This window comes from Pongo abelii, chromosome 21 (genome assembly GCF_028885655.2).
Source record: "Pongo abelii isolate AG06213 chromosome 21, NHGRI_mPonAbe1-v2.0_pri, whole genome shotgun sequence".
Taxonomy (NCBI): domain Eukaryota; kingdom Metazoa; phylum Chordata; class Mammalia; order Primates; family Hominidae; genus Pongo; species Pongo abelii.
In genome coordinates this window covers 43,988,713-44,010,146 of record NC_072006.2, presented here as the reverse complement: position 1 = coordinate 44,010,146, position 21,434 = coordinate 43,988,713, and the positions used below count along the sequence as shown (strand labels likewise).

At 38.8% G+C, this 21,434-nt stretch overlaps 1 long non-coding RNA gene across 1 annotated transcript in view; it reads left to right on the top strand.

The window, feature by feature from the left end:
- Window positions 1-21,434, top strand: part of LOC134760758 (uncharacterized) — a 76,848-nt gene that overhangs the window by 46,990 nt on the left and 8,424 nt on the right. Inside the window, exons 2-6 of the long non-coding RNA XR_010138705.1 lie at window positions 9,560-9,596; window positions 10,328-10,399; window positions 11,202-11,313; window positions 12,734-12,856; window positions 14,417-14,561. This is a non-coding gene — a long non-coding RNA (uncharacterized LOC134760758). The remainder of the gene's footprint in view (window positions 1-9,559; window positions 9,597-10,327; window positions 10,400-11,201; window positions 11,314-12,733; window positions 12,857-14,416; window positions 14,562-21,434) is intronic.

The window sequence follows — 21,434 nt, the reverse complement described above, 5'->3', positions numbered from 1 at the left end:
AGAACAATTTGTCTAAACCATCCACACATTCATCCATCCATTAACATGTCTGTAATATTGTAATATAATGAGAAATATATATTTGGTCTCTGCCTCCAGTTCGTAGCACGGAACTCCTAAAACTCTTGTCATTTCCTGAGTAATAAGAGTCTTTTCTGTTCTGAGGCATCTCTTGGTGTGCTCTTGGATAGTGACTGGGTACCAGGAAGACCAAGCCATCGTTATGAGCTTGGAACTTTCAGCCCCACTCCCTTCCTCTGAGAAAGGGAGTGGAGCTGCATATTTAGTTAATAATATACTATGCCTAACATGATGAAGCCTACATAAAAATCCCCAAGCTATAGGAGAGCTTCTGTATGGCTGAAAACACAGAGATATCCTGGAGGAAGTTCAGTGCCTATTCTTTCTTCATCTGGGTGTTTATTTGCATCCTTTGTAATACCTTTTCTAAGAAATCAATGAGTGCAAATAAAGCACTTTCGTGAGTTCTGTGAGCCACTCTAGCAAATGATGGAAGCCAAGGAGAGAGTTGTGGAAATCTCTCCTGTATAGCTAGTCAGCCTGATGTTCCTGAGGCCTGAGTTTGTTACTGGCATCTGAAGTTGGTGGCGGGGTTGGAGCAGTCCTGTGGGACTGATCCCTTAACCTATGGGATCTGAGTCTAACTCAATGTAGATAGTGTCAGAGTTTAATTAAATTTCGGGACACCCAGTGGGTGTTCTGCCAGAGAATTAATGTGTCGGTAAAAATTTACATGTTTGATGTTAGAAGTGTTCTGTATAGTGTGTTGAGTATGAGAGTAAGAAACATGATTTGTTTTTTCCTATCTCACACAATGGTCATCTCTCTACCCTTGACTTCTCTAGAGTGTCAGCACAAATTAAACAGTTTTACTATTTGTACTCAAGCTACAGTTACACTAAGCATCTCTCTTTGCTCACAAAGATCCAAGTACTGTTTATACCCCCCTGTTAATTGCTTTGAGGATCACCAGAGGGACAAGATTCCATGAATGGATCTTCAGCCTCATTTAAATTTATTCTGACAAATCCAGAAATGTATCCACTTCTCTCTAGGTAGGCAGAAGTAGATACCTGCTAGGTATTGAAGCAGGTGTTTATGTAAGTGGAGGAAAGAGTCTCCAATCACTTCCATTGAGTGCACTGAGGTAAGGGGATATTAGTAGCTCTGGCTATTGGAGCAAGGGATGGATTCTCAGGGGCCAATGAAGGAGAGAGATTTTGGCAGCTGACAAGGAAGTCTTCCCAAGGTGATGGTACCTGGGCCAGAATAGGAAGCCCCTGGCAAGTTTGAGCTGCTGAGAATTCAAAATATCTTCTTATCCTCAACTCCAATAATGCTATTTCACCTCTTTCAGAATCATTGGCTTTGACCGAATTAGTAAATTAATTGACTTCCGAATTCACAACATACATGACCTGGCAAACAAGAGTTGGAATCCAAATAGAATCAGATTCTTCCTGATTCTTCCTGACCGATCTCCAGTCAGTTCCAGGATGAGACCCTTCAATCCCATCACTGGGGCCTTCCATAAACATTTATCTATGACCAAGTTGTGAGTGCTTTCATCTGTCATGGCATCCATGTTGTACTTAAAACTAAATTCCTAAGAAAATGTTCCTCTTTACTCATTCAGTATCTATTCACTCAATAAGAATTGACTGAATGTCTCTTAAGAACCAGGGGCAAATTGCGAACCTATTGACATGTCATCATAGCTGAAAAAAAGCTGAACTGAAAGTCAGAAGTTCTAGTTTGTGCTCCAGTTATGTCACTATGTATGTATAGATAAATTGCTTCTCCTCTCTGGCCTTTGGTTATCTCAGCAGTAAAGTGAAAATGCTTTAACAATCTCCTTAGTACCTTCCAGCATTGTAGTGTCAATAGCCGGTACTAATTGTCCACCTGAAACCTCAAAGGATTATGACTTTACACTGAAAAACTCATTCAAGGACACACATACTAATGATGAGAGGGGATAGACACTGTTGCAAGATTACTTAGTACAAGTAGGAATGTGATTTCCCCAAAGGTAGGGAAAGAGTCTCGCAAAGGAGGTTATAAAGAAGATAAGCTTTGAGATAAGATAGAACCTGACCATGTCAGAAAGAAGGGAGGATCTTCTCAGATGAGAAAGTGATTCTCTTCTAATACCTGGACAGGACAGGTGCAGACGAAAGTGAAAAATGGGAATGAAACATCTACCACAGTTTCCTTGCAATGGATGAATTTAGCCTTTAAAAAATTTACAAGGGAAACTTGTGAAATATCCATTCTTTATAAAGCAAATGACATTTTCATTGACTTGGGAAAAAGACTGAGAGATGACTTGTAAGCTATTTCCCAGGTCTAAGACGCCATGATAAAACTCATCAAGCAATCATGTTGTTTAATACCAGACTCACTGTTCCAGAGGGACAAGTATTTTCTTTGAAGACACTTAGAATGTTTAGACACCTGATCTGTCTCCTTTTCCAAATGTGACAAGATTTTGAGTTATTGCTTCAAGAAGAAACTGGAAAACACCCTGAGATGCTGTTTATTTTTTAACTGCTTTGCTGGAAGCTGCTGTTTTAAATTCTAAACAGCTTAGTAAAACTTTCCAACAATTTCAGCATTTTCTAAATTCGAGAGGCCATCTTTACAGCTTTTGAAGAAAGTCCAGGAGTATTGTCACTAAGCAATTTCAGGCAAAAACCTAATTTTAACAGATGAAATAATAACAAGTGGAGTGATGTCATTTAATATTCCCTAACAACTCAGTGTGCATGTGACTAACACCCCATTACCTCACCAGCTGATTCAGAGAGATAGGTTTACATTATACAGGAAGGTCCATCCAAATGTCTATCTCAGCCATTTTGCCTTCAGTCAATGGAGAAACTGACTGATTCAGATAATGCATTGAACTCAAGACTGTGAGTATTTAGGGGTCCATATGGTTTTGGTCCGGGATAGTGGGAGGAAGGCAGTGAGCAAAAGCATGGTGGTAGGCTTACGTCTGTGGCCTTTACTTCCTTAAAACCAAGTGTTTGCCAGACAGACCTGGAGCCAAGCCAAAGGCTTCCCAATGCTTGTGGCAACATCACTTCATTCTCACCACCATCCAAAGTAGACATGATGGTTTCCATTTTTTTTTTCCCCCAAAAGAAACCAAGGTTCAGAGAGGTGAAATGACTTGCCTTAAGCTCACTTCTTGCAGAGCTGGGATATGAGCCGAGGTCAAACTCCAAAGTTCTTCTAGAAACCCATGGTGCCACACTTTAGAGAATGGCTGTCCTTTGCCTGGGCTCAGGTTGAGACCTTGTCTCTTTCAAACCTGATTTCCACTCCTCCCCTCCCCTCTAGTCACCCCTACTACTCTCCTCGGCTGTTGGCAACAGACTCATCTCCTTCCATTTCAGGCTATAGCTTATGTACCTGTCCACTCTTTCTTGGCCTCATGATATGTCATGTCCAGAAAGCAGAAATGCAAGTAAGCTTTTAGTGGCTGATCTTGGCAACAGATCCATCACAGAATCAGTCCAGAAGCAGCCCATGCAAATTAATAGCTGAAACAGACAGCCCAGCAGGGATTGACCAATGTGCTCACTGAGGGGGATCTTGCTTTTCAGTAGACTTCTCCATCCTGTTTCAAATGTCATTATTGGCACAGAAGGAAATGGGGTATAAAGGTTTGCATTGTGATTGAGATTTGGCAGGGCTTGAATTCCTTGAGTTAAATATTCAGATGCCCCAGAATTCCCCTCCTGTTGCAGAGCTGATGGTCCTTTTCCTCTATATTAAAGGCCATATTAGGCAGCTGGTAATACTGTACACCACCATAGGGGAATAGAACGATATTTCCCTTTTTCCTGTTCATAGGAGACAGTGCAGGTGCTCATGAAACTTCTGCCACATCATCAGCCATGTTTTTGCTGTCCCCAGTATATGAGATATAAACCCTTAAGCCCAATAAAAAGTATTTAATACCTCCATCTCCCTCGCCTGTGCCATCATAGCCAATTCATTGTATATAAAACCCTGTGGATTTTACCTCCCAAATTTCTCTTGAATCCACCTACTCTTCCCCATTTTCATTGTCATTGACCTATTTCCAACCATCATTATCTATATACTGGTTGACACAATTATCTGCTAGTTGGTCTTTTTGCCTTTACTCAGCTCCTGCAATGATCCATTCATTGCCCAGTGAGCTTCTCAAAATGAACATTCTCATTTTGCCCTCTTGATTTTGGCATTTTGGTTATTCCACATTGATGTCAATATAAAAAAGAAGTAAACCCAGTAATGTGGCCTGCCTGGACCCACAATGTACAAGCCCTGCCTACCCTTCTGACTATCAGACACTGCACTTGTCCACACTCCCTTAGAACTGGGCACACCATCCACAAAGCTGTCTCTGACCCCAAGCCTTTGCATATACTCTTCCCTCTGCCTGGAATAACTTCTGCACTTTGGTGAGTTCTCAGCTCAAACACCACTTCCTCAGAGAAGCCTCCCCCAACTCCACACCACTGGCCATGTCATGTTCCCCATTCTGTTTACTCCTTATATTCTGAGTCTCTCTTTCTTTATAGCCATGACAGTTGTAGTTTTAATTCTTATTGTGATTATTTCTTTGATTTTTTTGTTTCCTTTGCCAAGCAGTTAACTTTTGAGTTTAGAAACACTTTTTTTTCTAACTATTGAATTCCTTGTGCTGTGGAAGATTGTGAGATGTCTTACAAAATTAATCTCTTCAAGTTACTTTTAAATGTTTGTTTGCATAAATCAATGCAAAGAAGACTCTCAAAAGTGTTGCTAGCTTAATACCACTGTTCTCACAGACAGGCTTGGTTAATTACAAGCTTAGGGAAGCCTTAGTCAATGGGCTAATTAATACAAGATAGATGAACACACTTCACCTCTTATGACAACCATTGTTTAAATTGTAAGTGAATAAATGTAATTTTCTACAACAAACACTCAAGCAAATATAATTTTCAACGACTGACACTTAAGTCTGAAGGCTACAAGTCAATATTCTTTGTAGATACATTAAAACAAATTCCTAAACGTTATAGTGAAGTTCTTTGTACATTTTAGTAAACTCACTTAGACAAAAACATAGCATTGACAGGATACAGACTAAGTATAGATTTAACTTCAAATAAAGATGCGCTAACTGATATGTAAACATTCTTTAATCTTCTTTCTTATCTTTCTTAAAACATGTAAAGCAGCATGTTGGATTCTCAAAACATTTTTGTATCAACTACTTCCCTGAAATGTCCTCCTTTCTACACTACTTAGACCTGTGGCATATGGGTTTTAACTATACTTTTGACAAATATTGAATCACTTCATTTGATGTTTTAATAATGTATGTCCACAGAGCCTAACATGGCATTGGCCACTTGGTTGGTGCTTAATAAATATGCACTGAATGAATGAATGATCAACCAAGCTATGGAGTGACCTAGATGGGGCAGGATGAGATAGGGTTCTGCATTGATATCCATGCCTTCCTCTGGTGCAGTTTCTCAATGTGGCACTATTGACATTTGGCGCTGGCTAAGACTTTTCTGTGTGAGGGGCTGACCTCTGTGTTATAGAATGTATAGCAGCTCCCCTAGCCTCCACTCACTTGATGCTAGTAGCACCCGCCACCCCAGTGGTGGCAAAACATGTCTCCAGGCATTGCCAAATGTTCTCTGGGGCTCATTTGAGACCACTTATCTAGAGTCGTAGATGAATAGTAATTACATGGGCAATGCTCACAAATTTCTCAAAGTGGTGAAGAATAAGAGGATAGAATATATTCATGACCTGTCCTCTTGGCACAGTGGAAATTTCAGAGACTTTGGTGTCAGAAAGACTCCCGTTTGTATCCTAGATCTGCCTACCTATGTCCTGGCTATGTGATACTAGGCAACTTACTCAACCATCCAAAGCTCTCTGTCTATAAAATAGAGAGAACAGTAGGATGGTTATAAAAAGTACATGAGCCAATACACATGAAGCAATTACAGGATCTGATGCAAAGTAAGTACTCAATAGGCCAGTGGTTACTGTCAGTGTTATTGCTGATATTACTGCCAGCTACCTCCACCCTGCCTTCTTTGCTTGAAAGCTGTTGTGCTCCACCCTTTCCCAATCTCTTCCTCTGACTCCTAGAGCCATCATATATATGCTTTCTGGAACATTTTACATTACTTTCCTGAGCATTTAATAATAAGGCTGTACAATAATATGCCAGCTTTGGTGCCCTGGAACATTGTTGTCTTACCTCTGGTCATTGCTTCTGACAAAGAGCTGTGTCTTCAGTGTGCTGTCTCTTGCTAAGAGGCCTTATTGTAATAGGCATCCTCAGCCTTGGCTCAGGACACAGCAATTCAGTATCGGCAGCAGGCTGCAGACATCATTGAGCCAAGTGCTTTTCTCCCCAAACACTGTACATCCAGGTTGCTTGGTTACTGTCATTTGCACAGAAGTGTAGGCATGAAGAAAATTCACAGAATACGCTCAGAATGTCACAGACTAGGGGAAGGGAGTTTCCTTCAGTGAAGTTTCTCAATGGATTGGAGATGCAGAGAACAGAGGCAGGCAACTTAATCCGGCCTGATCCAAGGTATCCTGCTGTCTGTACAGTCTCTGTGCTTCTCCAGCTCTGACTGGAAGCTGCACTGGCTCCTCTCTAGTGAAACATCTCATGGGGATGAAGGAAGCATCTTGGGATAAAAAACCTAAAACCTGTATGTACTTATAGGTACCAGAATGGTAAATAGCTGCCACATCCCTCTATCAAAATCTGAAGCATCTTTGAATGATACATTAAATCCACATAGGCTTTTTTTTTTATTTTGATTTTTTTATTTCAATAGGTTTTTGGGAAACAGGTGGCATTTGGTTACTGAGTTCTTTAGTGGTGATTTATTAGATGTTGGTGCACTCATCACCTGAGCAGTGTACACTGTACCCAATGTGTAGTCTTTTATCACCACCCCCTGCCCTTTCCCCCACGGGTCCTCAAACACCAATGTATCATTCTTATACCTTTGCATTTTCATAGCTTAGCTCCCACATGTGAGTGAGAACATACAATCACATAGGTTGTTTTGCTTATGATTTTTCATTTTGTCTATTTAAACAGTGGGACTGTCACATTTCTCATTGCTTTTCTAAACCAGACTTAAGCTTACAGATGAGTCACATTATTTCCTCTTTATCTCATGTGCTAAATGTGGTGGGCCTGCTTTCATTTAGAATTCACTAATTCATAATTTGTGAGTGTGGAACAGAAACAGGGTTTAGGTTGACCTCAGGTCTACGTGAGAAACACTTTTTGGAAAATTGATATTTTAGCAAGCATATGTAAATAAATAAGTATAAATTGCTTCCATTCTGCTGAAGACACTATTTACATACAATAAATAGGAAATTATCTTTGTGTATTAAAGGAAGCTGTCCAATAGAAATATAATGAATGTCACATATGTACTTTTATTTATTTATATTTATTCATTTATTTATTTTTGAAACAGAGTCTTGCTCAGTTCCCTAAGCTATAGTGCAGTGGCATGATCTTGGCTCACTGCAACCTCCGCCTCCCAGGAACAAGTGAGCACATCCTGTTAATGTTTGCATTTTTAGTAGAGACGGGGTTTCCCCATGTTGGCCAGGCTGGTCTCGAACTCCTGAACTCAAGTGATCCTCCCGCCTTGCCCTCACAGTGCTGGGATTACAGGCGTGAACCACCACACCTGGCCAAATATGTAATTTTAAATGTTATAGTGGCCATATTTAAAAAGTGAAAAGTGAACAACAATTATAGTAGCATCATTTATTTAACCCAATATAGGCAAAATATTATGTCAACAAGAAACCACAAAAATTATCAATGACACATTTTCTGTTATTTTTCTCAAACTCCTTCTTTGAAATCTGGTGTGCGTTTTACACTTACAGCAGATTTCAGTTCAGACTAGAGACATTTCAAGTGCTTGCCAGCCACATATGACTAGTGACTACAATACTGGATGGTCCAATGCTAGAAGACTTCATCCCTTTTCCCTTCTTCCTCTGTTCTTCCTGTTCATGAAGTCATCAGCATCATAGATCTTTGTGTTGCTATTGTTTATTTACAAAGATAATATTTACAAAGATAACAAATATTCACTCTAGTACATTATCTTCTTTGTCTAGAATCCCCACTGGGAATTAGCTATTATGTGTATTGGTTCACATTTTTCAACTCCAAAATACAAGGTCGGGGCTGTCAAGTTCAAGTGAAAAAGAAATTTTAAGACTGAATTTTTGAACATAAACACATCATGGAAATTCTGGAACATTCAGTTAACTGCTATATGGCCTTTAGGGTTTACAGAGTAGAAGCTGAAGGTCTGCCACACTGAGTTTTAGCAAAACTTTGAACATGTACAGCCTGAAATTTTGGCCTACATGGGCTTGCATTTCAGGGGCTCTGTGTACAGAGGCCACGCACAAGCCCAGCATCGTTGTCCACACTGGCCCATCAGATCAAAGCACTAACCTGTTTTGAAGGAGCAGATGCATGAGCACCAAGAAGTTGAGCAACACAAAGCTTAATTGTCTGCCCTTGGCAAAGCTCATGAAAATATTTAATTCATGAAATGTATTTTTGTGAACTTGATTCCATTTGCAACTTTCTTGTTGACCACTGTATAGAGGTAACTAAACCACAGAAAATAAAAAAGTCTTCATATGAAAACTCAGCCTTCTAAGATAAAACTGGTCTTCAATCATTTCCAATAATGAGGAAGATTCATGTGTACTAATAGGGTAAGGTGCTTGAGATATCATCAGGAAGAGCTTCACTTGTATTCAATGAACCTTCTTAACAGTCCTAGGGCTTGGGTATCGCAGTTTCATTTTAGAGATGAGGAAACCAAGACATAGAAATATTGAGTCATAGACCCAAGGGCACATAGCTGGCCAGCATTAGAATCAGAATGTGGTTTGGCAACTCAGTGATGGTAACCTGATTCTGGTGTTCTCACACCACCCAAAGGCCTGTGGGCAGCAGGTGCCTGCACCCTGAATCCTCAACACAACAGTCCCTTGAATTAGGCAAGATATGGTTTTTTAAAGGGAATAAAATTTCTGCTCCATCCCACCTGAGGATAGGTGGTAGCCAGAGTTGACAATCTACTAAAGTTGCCTACAAAATAAGGCTGTCAACTTGTTGAAGTGCAAGCCAGGAAGAACAGAATGCCCAGGGAAGGCCAAAGTGGGTGTTTTCAGCACATTGTCACCATTCTAATGACTACAAGTTTTGTTCTAAAGAGAATTTGAGTTGCAAAAAGTGTTACTGCCAACAGGCTGCAATTTTAATGATCTAGCTTTAATTGTGAAAATGAATCTTACGCTTATGAGAAGTATGGAATCCATCAACAGACTGAGTGAATTATCTTGAGTGCTGCCTGTCTAATAGTGTTGCTTGTCTGTGATCTGCTTAGAATTGAATTATTTTTAAAAAATTTAATTATCATTACTATTATTATTATTATTCCTATAGGTCTTCAAGTTACAAACAATAACAAACACTACCAAAGGTAATGACCGATAATGAATTATTAAAGTCTCTTTCCTGTTCTTAACTAATTTCATAATGTTATCCTTAGAAACATCACCAGTCATCATATATCAGCCCTGAGTGAATTTTGATGTAATGTGTCTTATCCATCCTTTAATTCAGATATGTTTTTGAAAATTTAAAAACCAATGCAGTGAACAAATTTTAAAGATTATCTCTCCCCAAAGCATTTCCTCTTAAACTGTAAGATTTAGATATTTTGGGAAAATAAAGTCAAGTTAGTCATTGTGATAACGTTACCTTCCTTCACCATTCCTTCCCGTTTTCTTGCTCCAAATTAAGAACTGAATCTAACAACTCTTACGCTTTGAAAATTCTCTGTTAAAGCAATTTTTTCAGAATAATGGATTTTTCTTTTGCACAAATCACTTGAGCTTAAGCACTTTGGCCTGTCTACAAGTACTCTGCAATCTCCCAATTGTTTCTTGATGAACCCATTATATTTCTATTTAACTCTAAGCAAGTTGCTTCTTTCGCCACTCGAAGATGTATTTTATCAAAATATCTGGCTGCATCTGAAATACATCAGTATTGTGATTTGTTTGAGCATGTCATTTTCGTCTCTGTGCCTTTCTTTTCTAATTTGTAAAATGGGGATAATAATTCATATTCTGCAGAATTGCTGAGGCAATTATGGAAGACGATGGGTATGTTTAGCACAAATCACTAATGGTTTCTTTCTTTCACCAGAACAGGCTTCAGAAAAATGGAAATTGATCTAACAAGGAAGAAGTATTATGAAACAATGTTAAAAAGAAATTGGTAAACGCAATGGCAAATCTTTTAAAATTGCTTTAAAATGTAATAATTGTAATAATAACAATGCCTTATTTAGTGGACAGCAGATCATAGGGTAAATAAGATACTAGAAGCTGTAGCATGAAAATGGAAAGTGAGTAAAACCAAGTTAAAGAATTTTAAGGTTTTTTGGAAGCTAAGAAAGAGACAGGTTGCTTAATTTAAGACTTTGTTGAGATGATTATGCACATAAAAAAACTTTAATGATAACTACTAAAATAGTAGGCAATATATAACTTCCCAACAAAGAAAAGCAAAAATGAAAACATAAAATAAGCTGGATCATCTGAAGAGAAAACAAGAAATAGGATGGGGTATGGAGTGAACAAAGAAAATACATTGTAAATAGAAAACACAGAGGCGGCATGTTCAAATCTGTCAGACAAATACATTTAAAACATTTACCTATTACACATAAGTAAGTAATGTGTGTGGTAAATCTTAGAAATACATTTATGCAGTCAGGAAAGAGAAATAAGAATTGTAGAATACAAGTTACCTTTGGATTTGAGAAGAGATTGAAAAAAAAAAAAGCTTGAAGAAATGAAACTAGAAATTATTCTATCAGCCGGAAACATCAGGATGCAGAATTACATGACACCTGTCATCCCTTCGCTGATACTTTCAAGTTGGTGAACATGGGACCCAACAGTCCCATAGGACAGAATTTTAGCCTTGCTTATGAGTAAAGTTCAGACCCATGTAGACATGTCTGATGGATTGCTTGGAACTGGCTTCTGGCTGACTGTAAACATTCTACTTTAAGGTAATAATTGCCAACAGAGAAAACCCTTCAAAGAGAGTTGCTGCTTTTCCTAAGGGTTTCCAAGGATCCAAAAACCTTCGGAAGTTCCAAGGATCAAGTCCCAGGATCTAAGGTGAAGCTTCATATTCTGCTGTTTTTAAAACTCATGTCTTTTTTCACCAAGGACCAGCTGTTGATCAGGCCCACAGGGCTTGACTCCTCTCTTTTATGTTGGAGAAGTTTGTTTTCCTTTTGCCCTTCATTATTGTTTGCTGAAATCTAGGTCCCAACCTCTCATCCACTATTCTAATTCCATGACTTTGACTCTGCCTTGAGGCCCACACCTCATTTCTGATAGCTGCCAATGACAGGGGTATTGGCTTTAGTTAGTGTCCCATTTTCCCTTTGTGATGTCCCACAAAATGCTTCTCCCTAATTTGAGTCCATCTCAAACCCAAAAGTGTTCCAGGGCCAGGCAGACAGAATAACTGGGTGAAGCAGGCTGAGTGGAAGGGGTTGAGAGGTGGGCAGCTGGTAGTTCATCTTGGACAGACTTTTATCGTTAGTGAATAGGGCATGTGATATGGTTTGGCTGTGTCCCCACCCAAATCTCATCTTGAATTGTAGCTTCCATAATTCCCACATGTGGTAGGAGGGACCCAGTGAGAGATAACTGAATCATGGGGGCTTTGTCCCCCACACTGTTCTCTTGGTAGTGAGTAAGTCTCATGAGATATGATGGTTTTATAAGGGATATCCCCTTTGGCTTAGCCCTCATTTTCTCTCTTGTCTCCCGCCATGTAAGACATGCCTTTTGCCTTCTTCCATGATTGTGAGGCCTCCACAGCCACATGGAACTGTGAGTCCATTAAACCTCTTTTTCTTTATAAATTACCCAGACTTGGGTATGCCTTTATCAGCAGCTTAAAAATGGAATCATACAACATTAAATAAATGAGGGGGAGAGAAAATTGGGGACACTGATTATCAAGATGGCTGAGATATCCCAAGAGGCTACACTCGACCTTTGACTTCTCTTGGGTATACGCCGCCTAAGAGTGAAATTGCTGAGTTATGTGGTTAACCCATGTTTAACATTTTATGGAACTGCCAGACTCTTTTCCAAAATAGCTGCACCATTTTATATTCCCATCAGCCATGTATGAAGGTTCCAGTTTCTCTACATTCTCAGCAGCACTTGTTTGTCTGTCTTTTTTATTATAGCCATCCTTGTGGGTGTGAAGGGGTATCTCACTGTGGTTTTGATTTGCATTGCCTTAGTGACTAGCGATGCTGAATGTTTTTTTCATGTGCCAATGGCTAATGTAAGCTTTTTAATATTGGATATAGATGTTTTCTATGAAAAGGGACATTTCTTTCCTCAGGGGGCCCACCTGTCTGCCCAGGGGTATGACGTTCATTCAAAGCTTTGAGACTCACCAGTTACTCATTTCCACACTTACAGGCTGGAAAGGACAGATTCCCAAGCAAGAGGCAGAAGGCCAGAGATTTATGCCTCATTCTCTCTTTTCTCCCTTTCCTGTCAAATGCAGCTGGACCTTTCCTGGAACAAATTCCTTCGGACAAATTCTCCACCAGACCATCAACTCAGGAGGGCAAACAAGGAGCTTGTTTTCAAGAGCTGGAGCCAAACCACCCAGAGCTTCCTGTGCCAGGTGAGCATGAAGAGGGGCCAAAGTCACCCATTACTAACCCCTCACCCATGACTGCCTGAGAGGTATGTCTCAGGCTTTAACCATGAAACCTGTTTCCTCTCTCCCCTCCAAAGTCCAGCCCAGAGAGGCATGATAAAATCACTTAGCAAATGGAAAATATTTTGTGCTTATTCTAAGAAATGTGATCCATCAAAAATGAGCTGACAAGTCATTTCATTTCCAAGGACAGTGTCCACATACTCCAGGCAACCTCTGGACCTGGAATAAGATACATCCAAGCCACAGGCCAGTAAGGACCATACAGATATAACGTTATGAGTGATTCTGTAGCATGGTTTTAAGGCACCAGCTGCACAGTCAGACTGCCTGGTTTCAGCCCAGCTCCCTCATTTGCTAGCTGTGAAAACTGGGTGAATTGCTTAAGCAACCCTTAAAAACATTTTGTAGTTTTAAAAATGGCAATAATAATACTCCCTTCTTCATATGACTGTTTTGAGATTTGGATAAGGCAATAGGTGCTTTATTCGATAAGGACCCTGGAACATACAAATCTATTTTAAAAATGCTATTAATATGGTTTTGCCCTAAAAAGGCAGGTTCTTCTGTTTCTCAAATCTGACAAAGTTTTGTCGAACTCTTGAATTCTCATTAATAGCTCCAATACAGACTATTAATGCTGTTAGTTTTGACCAAATACATGACTCATGAATTAACTAACTCTTACTTGGTAATCTGAAGGAATCAATAAAATCCACACTTAATTCCCCCTAAATAACTGAACAACTGTGGACTATGGAATTGGGGAGATCTGTCTAAATGGCAGCAATATCAACTATGAAAAATATTTATTTAGAGTCTGGGTAGGTACCAAGTTCAATCAACTGCTTAGAGAGTCTGTATTGCTTTGGTGACTGTTCTAGGCAGTGCTAATTTTGCTACAATTTCCTTTCTTAAGTCACAATTAGAATAAAAACAAAGTTCTAGAAATCCCATTTTTTTACAAACTGGATTGATGAAACCAGTTTTTAAAATATCAGAGGACCAGACTAAAAAAGAAACCAGGTGTAGCAAAAGGCAACTCTTCTGGAAACTGAAAATTCAAAGAAACATGGCAATCTCACTGTATTCATTTTCTTTTTCTCTTGTAACGAATTACCACAAGCTTAGTGGCTTAAAACAACACAAATGTATATCCTACAGTTTGTGGAGAAGTATGAAGTGGGTCTTCCAGGGCTAAAATCAGTGCTGGTACAGAGGGGGTACAGAGAATCTGTTCCTATTCTTTTCAGCTTCTAGAGAAAGCCTGGGTTCCTTGGCTCAAGGTTTCTTCCAGCAGGGGCATCTCTCCAACCTGTTTCCACTGCCTCATCTCCTACTCTCACACGATCCCTACTGCATCCCTCTTATAGGAACCCTTGTGATTACACTGAGCCTGCTCAAACAATGCAGGATAATCTTCTATCTCAAGACCCGTAATGTAATCACATCTGCAAAGTCCCTTTTGCCATGTGAGGTAACAAATCCATAGGCTCCAAGAATTAAGATATGGACATCTTTTAGGGAACCATTCTTCTGACTACCATACTCCCCTATCTGAAGAATTATTGTGTGAAAGAGGGATGAAGGCAGAACTAATACAAATGAGTGAAAGTGGCCAGGAGGTGAAATTTGGCTCCAAACAGAAGAATCTCAATAATGATAAGAGGTGAGTGAAAAAGGACAGGAGCTTTTGAGGAGGATGTGGGCTCTTTATCACTAGGGCTGAGCCTCTCTTTCTAAACATTCACTCCCTCTGCCCATGTTGGGGTTTTGATTGCATGGCATTTGAGGGTCTTTCCAATTCTAAGTTTCCAGGTCTTTGAAAATTTGGAAGGTGTGTCAGTCAGGGTATAGGCTAGGCTATGCTGGGTAACAACCAATCCCCCAAATCTCAGTGGTTTCAATCAACACATCCATTGTTGGACTGCATTAGCTCTAGTCATTGTGGTCCTCTAGGGACTAAAGAGACACCACCACTGCAGACACAGCTAGCCACAGTGCCAGCAGGATAGAGAGTTCTGGAGGGTCTAGAAAGAGCAACTGATACCCTGGTCCACAAGGGTCACACAGCACTTACACTAACAGCTCCTCAGTCAGAACTAGTCACAAGTCTGTGGCCAACTAAAAGGAAGACCAGGACAAAGAGCCAATCTGGAAGGCAAAGAACCAGAAATATTAGCGAGTGCAAATAGTGACTCTGACAGGAAACAATTGGCCCTCTCTATCAATTCATAGATTTCAGTCATAAAAGGAGTCATAAAACTCTTTTGACCCCTAAAGAGTTTTTCTAAAGAGGGTGACAGTCGATCAATTATCCTAGGCTCACTGATGCAACAAGATTGTCTTAAGCATGTTCTTCTTTCTTGATTTTAGCTCCATGGTTAGGATTTCACTTTCAAAACATTACTAATAAGGTGATAATGATGATGATAATGATGATGATGGTAATGCATGCTTTTTGAAAATTCACAGTGTACTGAGCATTGTACTCAGCACGTTCCACATTTCATTTATTTTTTGAATCTGAGGCATAGAGGCATGAGTGAATCACACTTCTGATTTCATAGCATACTTCTATTGTGAAACTCGTACAAAGACTCTCTCATGGTGTGTTTTATTCATGCGTCCCCTCTCCTCATTTTATCAACCATAATGTCTTTGATATGATACCTTAATATTTTGTATATTTTTGAAAACTGTATAGTGTTGTTGTTATGTAGGTATTTTTAATTCTGTAAAAGTATATTCACGTATACTGGTTCTGTTTCTTTCTTTCTTACATTCGGATCTTCCTGCATTTGTGAGCATACGTCTCACGTAGTTAATGTCTTATAACAGTAACATGATATTCCATACTGTGTGTCCATTATAGTTCCCTTAGCTTTTCCCTTGCAATGGAACATCTAGGTTGTCTAATGTTCCCTGATACTTTAAACCAGGGGTCAGCAAACATTTTTTATAAAGAGTGAGACAGTAAATATATTTGGCTTTGGGGGCTCTAAAGTCTTGGTTTTAAGGATTTTGCTGCTGTTATACCATAAAAGCAGCCATAGACAGTGCACAAATACATGCCTGTGGACATATTTGGCCCATTGGTCATATTTGACAATCCCTAGTTCAAACACCATGGCGATGAACATCCTCTATGTGTTCCCTTATGAAATTGGGGCTGGATGTTCTCTCAAATATACTGTACAAACAAGAGTGAGATTGCAGCATCATAAGGTATGCCCAAACATCATTAGACTAAGTATTTCTGGTTGCATCAGCCTGTTCTCTTAACAACAGTTAATAAAAATAAAAGACTATTGTTTCCCCATATTCCTCCCAACGTTATACAATTATTTTAGCTTTTGCCAATTTGATGGCATAAAGTAATATTGCATTTTTCCACTCATATTTCTGTTTACTAATGAGTTTCAGTATCTTTTTATTTATTTATTGGTCATTAGGACTACCTCTTCTGTGTATTGCCTACTCATACATTTTCCCTTTATTCTATTTCTATGACTTTTGGGTGTTTCTTATACATTATAGATATTCGTCCTTTGCTAATTTTAAAATTTGCAAATAACTTGCAAGTAATTTCTGCCAATCTGTCAACTGTTTATTAACCATGTCCATGGATTTATGATCAGGGATTCTTAATTTTGACAACATATGATTTGTGATATTTGAGACTTTTTTAAGAAATCCTTCCACAATCCTAGTCATAATAATATTTTCTTTGTTTAACCTTCAAGTTTCACTTTTTACACTTTGGACTTTAATCCATCTGGACGTCCTTTTATTTGTAGTAAAAGGATTTCCATAGTCATCCATGTAGTATGACAAATTTTTCAGCACCATCAGTTAAAAGTTACAGATAAAATGTAATCCACTTATTTTTGTTGTCATCTTTTATATATATACACACATATATACACATATATATATACATACATATATATACACATCTATATACATACATATATACATATATACACATACATATATACATATATACATACATATATACATATATACATACATATATACATATATACATACATATATACATATATACATACATATATACATATATATACATACATACATATATACACACACACATATATATATATCTCTCACCTGCTCAGGTATGCATATAATTCCCTGAGAACGTTCTTTTCTGTTCCAGTGATGTGTTTATTCATTTTGGGAGCCACTGCCGTACTGTTTTCACTTCTTTTTTATTTATTTATTTATTTATTTATTTATTTATTATTATTATTATACTTTAGGTTTTAGGGTACATGTGCGCAATGTGCAGGTAAGTTACATATGTATACATGTGCCATGCTGGTGCGCTGCACCCACTAACTCGTCATCTAGCATTAGGTATATCTCCCAGTGCTATCCCTCCCCCCTCCCCCCACCACACGACAGTCCCCAGAGTGTGATGTTCCCTTTCCTGTTTCCATGTGTTCTCATTGTTCAATTCCCATCTATGAGTGAGAATATGCGGTGTTTGGTTTTTTGTTCTTGTGATAGTTTACTGAGAATGATGATTTCCAATTTCATCCATGTCCCTACAAAGGACATGAACTCATCACTTTTTTATGGCTGCATAGTATTCCATAGTGTATATATGCTACATTTTCTTAATCCAGTCTATCATTGTTGGACATTTGGGTTGGTTCCAAGTCTTTGCTATTGTGAATAATGCCACAATAAACATACGTGTGCATGTGTCTTTACAGCAGAATGATTTACAGTCCTTTGGGTATATACCCAGTAATGGGATGGCTGGGTCCAACGGTATTTCTAGTTCTAGATCCCTGAGGAATCACCACACTGACTTACACAATGGTTGAACTAGTTTACAGTCCCACCAACAGTATAAAAGTGTTCCTATTTCTCCACATCCTCTCCAGCACCTGTTGTTTCCTGACTTTTTAAGGATCGCCATTCTAACTGATGTGAGATGGTATCTCATTGTGGTTTTGATTTGCATTTCTCTGATGGCCAGTGATGGTGAACATTTTTTCATGTGTTTTTTGGCTGCATAAATGTCTTCTTTTGAGAAGTGTCTGTTCATGTCTTTCACCCACTTTTTGATGGGGTTGTTTGTTTTTTTCTTGTAAATTTGTTGGAGTTCATTGTAGATTCTGGATATTTGTCCTTTGTCAGATGAGTAGGTTGCGAAAATTTTCTCCCATTTTGTAGGTTGCCTGTTCACTCTGATGGTAGTTTCTTTTGCTGTGCAGAAGCTCTTTAGTTTAATTAGATCCCATTTGTCAATTTTGGCTTTTGTTGCCATTGCTTTTGGTGTTTTAGACATGAAGTCCTTGCCCATGCCTATGTCCTGAATGGTAATGCCTAGGTTTTCTTCTAGGGTTTTTATGGTTTTAGGTGTAACGTTTACGTCTTTAATCCATCTTGAATTGATTTTTGTATAAGGTGTAAGGAAGGGATCCAGTTTCAGCTTTCTACATATGGCTAGCCAGTTTTCCCAGCACCGTTTAGTAAATAGGGAATCCTTTCCCCATTGCTTGTTTTTCTCAGGTTTGTCAAAGATCAGATAGTTGTAGATATGTGGCATTATTTCTGACGGCTCTGTTCTGTTCCATTGATCTATATCTCTGTTTTGGTACAAGTACCATGCTGTTTTGGTTACTGTAGCCTTGTAGTATAGTTTGAAGTCAGGTAGTGTGATGCCTCCAGCTTTGTTCTTTTGGATTAGGATTGACTTGGTGATGCAGGCTCTTTTTTGGTTCCATATGAACTTTAAAGTAGTTTTTTCCAATTCTGTGAAGAAAGTCATTGGTAGCTTGATGGGGATGGCATTGAATCTGTAAATTACCTTGGGCAGTATGGCCATTTTCATGATATTGATTCTTCCTACCCATGAGCATGGAATGTTCGTCCATTTGTTTGTATCCTCTTTTATTTCCTTGAGCAGTGGTTTGTAGTTCTCCTTGAAGAGGTCCTTCACATCCCTTGTAAGTTGGATTCCTAGGTATTTTATTCTCTTTGAAGCAATTGTGAATGGGAGTTCACTCATGATTTGGCTCTCTGTTTGTCTGTTATTGGTGTATAAGAATGCCTGTGATTCTTGTACATTGATTTTGTATCCTGAGACTTTGCTGAAGTTGCTTATCAGCTTAAGGAGATTTTGGGCTGAGAAAATGGGGTTTTCTAGATATACAATCATGTCATCTGTAAACAGGGACAATTTGACTTCCTCTTTTCCTAACTGAATACCCATTATTTCCTTCTCCTGCCTAATTGCCCTGGCCAGAACTTCCATCAATGTTGAATAGGAGTGGTGAGAGAGGGCTTCCCTGTCTTGTGCCAGTTTTCAAAGGGAATGCTTCCAGTTTTTGCCCATTCAGTATGATATTGGCTGTGGGTTGTCATAGATAGCTCTTATTATTTTGAGATACGTCCCATCAATACCTAACTTATTGAGAGTTTTTAGCATGAAGGGTTGTTGAATTTTGTCAAAGGCTTTTTCTGCATCTATTGAGATAATCATGTAGTTTTTGTCTTTGGTTCTGTTTATATGCTGGATTACATTTATTGATTTGCGTATATTGAACCAGCCTTGCATCCCAGGGATGAAGCCCACTTGATCATGGTGGATAAGCTTTTTGATGTGCTGCTGGATTCAGTTTGCCAGTATTTTATTGAGGATTTTTGCATCAATGTTCATCAAGGATATTGGTCTAAAATTCTCTTTTTTGGTTGTGTCTCTGCCAGGCTTTGGTATCAGGATGATGCTGGCCTCATAAAATGAGTTAGGGAGGATTCCCTCTTTTTCTACTGATTGGAATAGTTTCAGAAGGAATGGTACCAGTTCCTCCTTGTACCTCTGGTAGAATTCGGCTGTGAATCCATCTGGTCCTGGACTCTTTTTAGTTGGTAAGCTATTGATTATCGCCACAATTTCAGATCCTGTTATTGGTCTATTCAGTGATTCAACTTCTTCCTGGTTTAGTCTTGGGAGAGTGTATGTGTCCAGGAATTTATCCATTTCTTCTAGATTTTCTAGTTTATTTGTGTAGAGGTGTTTGTAGTATTCTCTGATGGTAGTTTGTATTTCTGTGGGATCTGTGGTGATATCTCCTTTATCATTTTTTATTACATCTATTTGATTCTTCTCTCTTTTCTTCTTTATTAGTCTTGCTTGCGGTCTACCAATTTTGTTGATCCTTTCAAAAAACCAGCTCCTGGATTCATTAATTTTTTGAAGGGTTTTTTGTGTCTCTATTTCCTTCAGTTCTGCTCTGATTTTAGTTATTTCTTGCCTTCTGCTGGCTTTTGAATGTGTTTGCTCTTGCTTTTCTAGTTCTTTTAATTGTGATGTTAGGGTGTCAATTTTGGATCTTTCCTGCTTTCTCTTGTGGGCATTTAGTGCTATAAATTTCCCTCTACACACTGCTTTGAATGCATCCCAGAGATTCTGGTATGTTGTGTCTTGGTTCTCGTTGGTTTCAAAGAACATCTTTATTTCTGCCTTCATTTCGTTATGTACCCAGTGGTCATTCAGGAGCAGGTTGTTCAGTTTCCATGTAGTTGAGCAGTTTTGAGTGAGATTCTTAATCCTGAGTTCTAGCTTGATTGCACTGTGATCTGAGAGATAGTTTGTTATAATTTCCGTTCTTTTACATTTGCTGAGGAGAGCTTTACTTCCTAGTATGTGGTCAATTTTGGAATAGGTGTGGTGTGGTGCTGAAAAAAATGTATAATCTGTTGATTTGGGGTGGAGAGTTCTGTAGATGTCTATTAGGTCCGCTTGGTGCAGAGCTGAGTTCAATTCCTGGGTATCCTTGTTGACTTTCTGTCTCGTTCATCTGTCTAATGTTGACAGTGGGGTGTTAAAGTCTCCCATTATTAATGTGTGGGAGTCTAAGTCTCTTTGTAGGTCACTCAGGACTTGCTTTATGAATCTGGGTGCTCCTGTATTGGGTGCATATATATTTAGGATAGTTAGCTCTGCTTGTTGAATTGATCCCTTTACTATTATGTAATGGCCTTCTTTGTCTCTTTTGATCTTTGTTGGTTTAAAGTCTGTTTTATCAGAGACTAGGATTGCAACCCCTGCCTTTTTTTGCTTTCCATTTGCTTGGTAGATCTTCCTCCATCCTTTTATTTTCAGCTTATGTGTGTCTCTGCACGTGAGATGGGTTTCCTGAATACAGCACACTGATGGGTTTTGACTCTTTATCCAATTTGCCAGTCTGTGTCTTTTAATTGGAGCATTTAGTCCATTTACATTTAAAGTTAATATTGTTATGTGTGAATTTGATCCTGTCATTATGGTGTTAGCTGGTTATTTTGCTCGTTAGTTGATGCAGTTTCTTCCTAGTCTCGATGGTCTTTACATTTTGGCATGATTTTGCAGCAGCTGGTACCGGTTGCTCCTTTCCATGTTTAGCGCTTCCTTCAGGAGCTCTTTTATGGCAGGCCTGGTGGTGACAAAATCTCTCAGCATTTGCTTGTCTGTAAAGTATTTTATTTCTCCTTCACTTATGAAGGTTAGTTTGGCTGGATA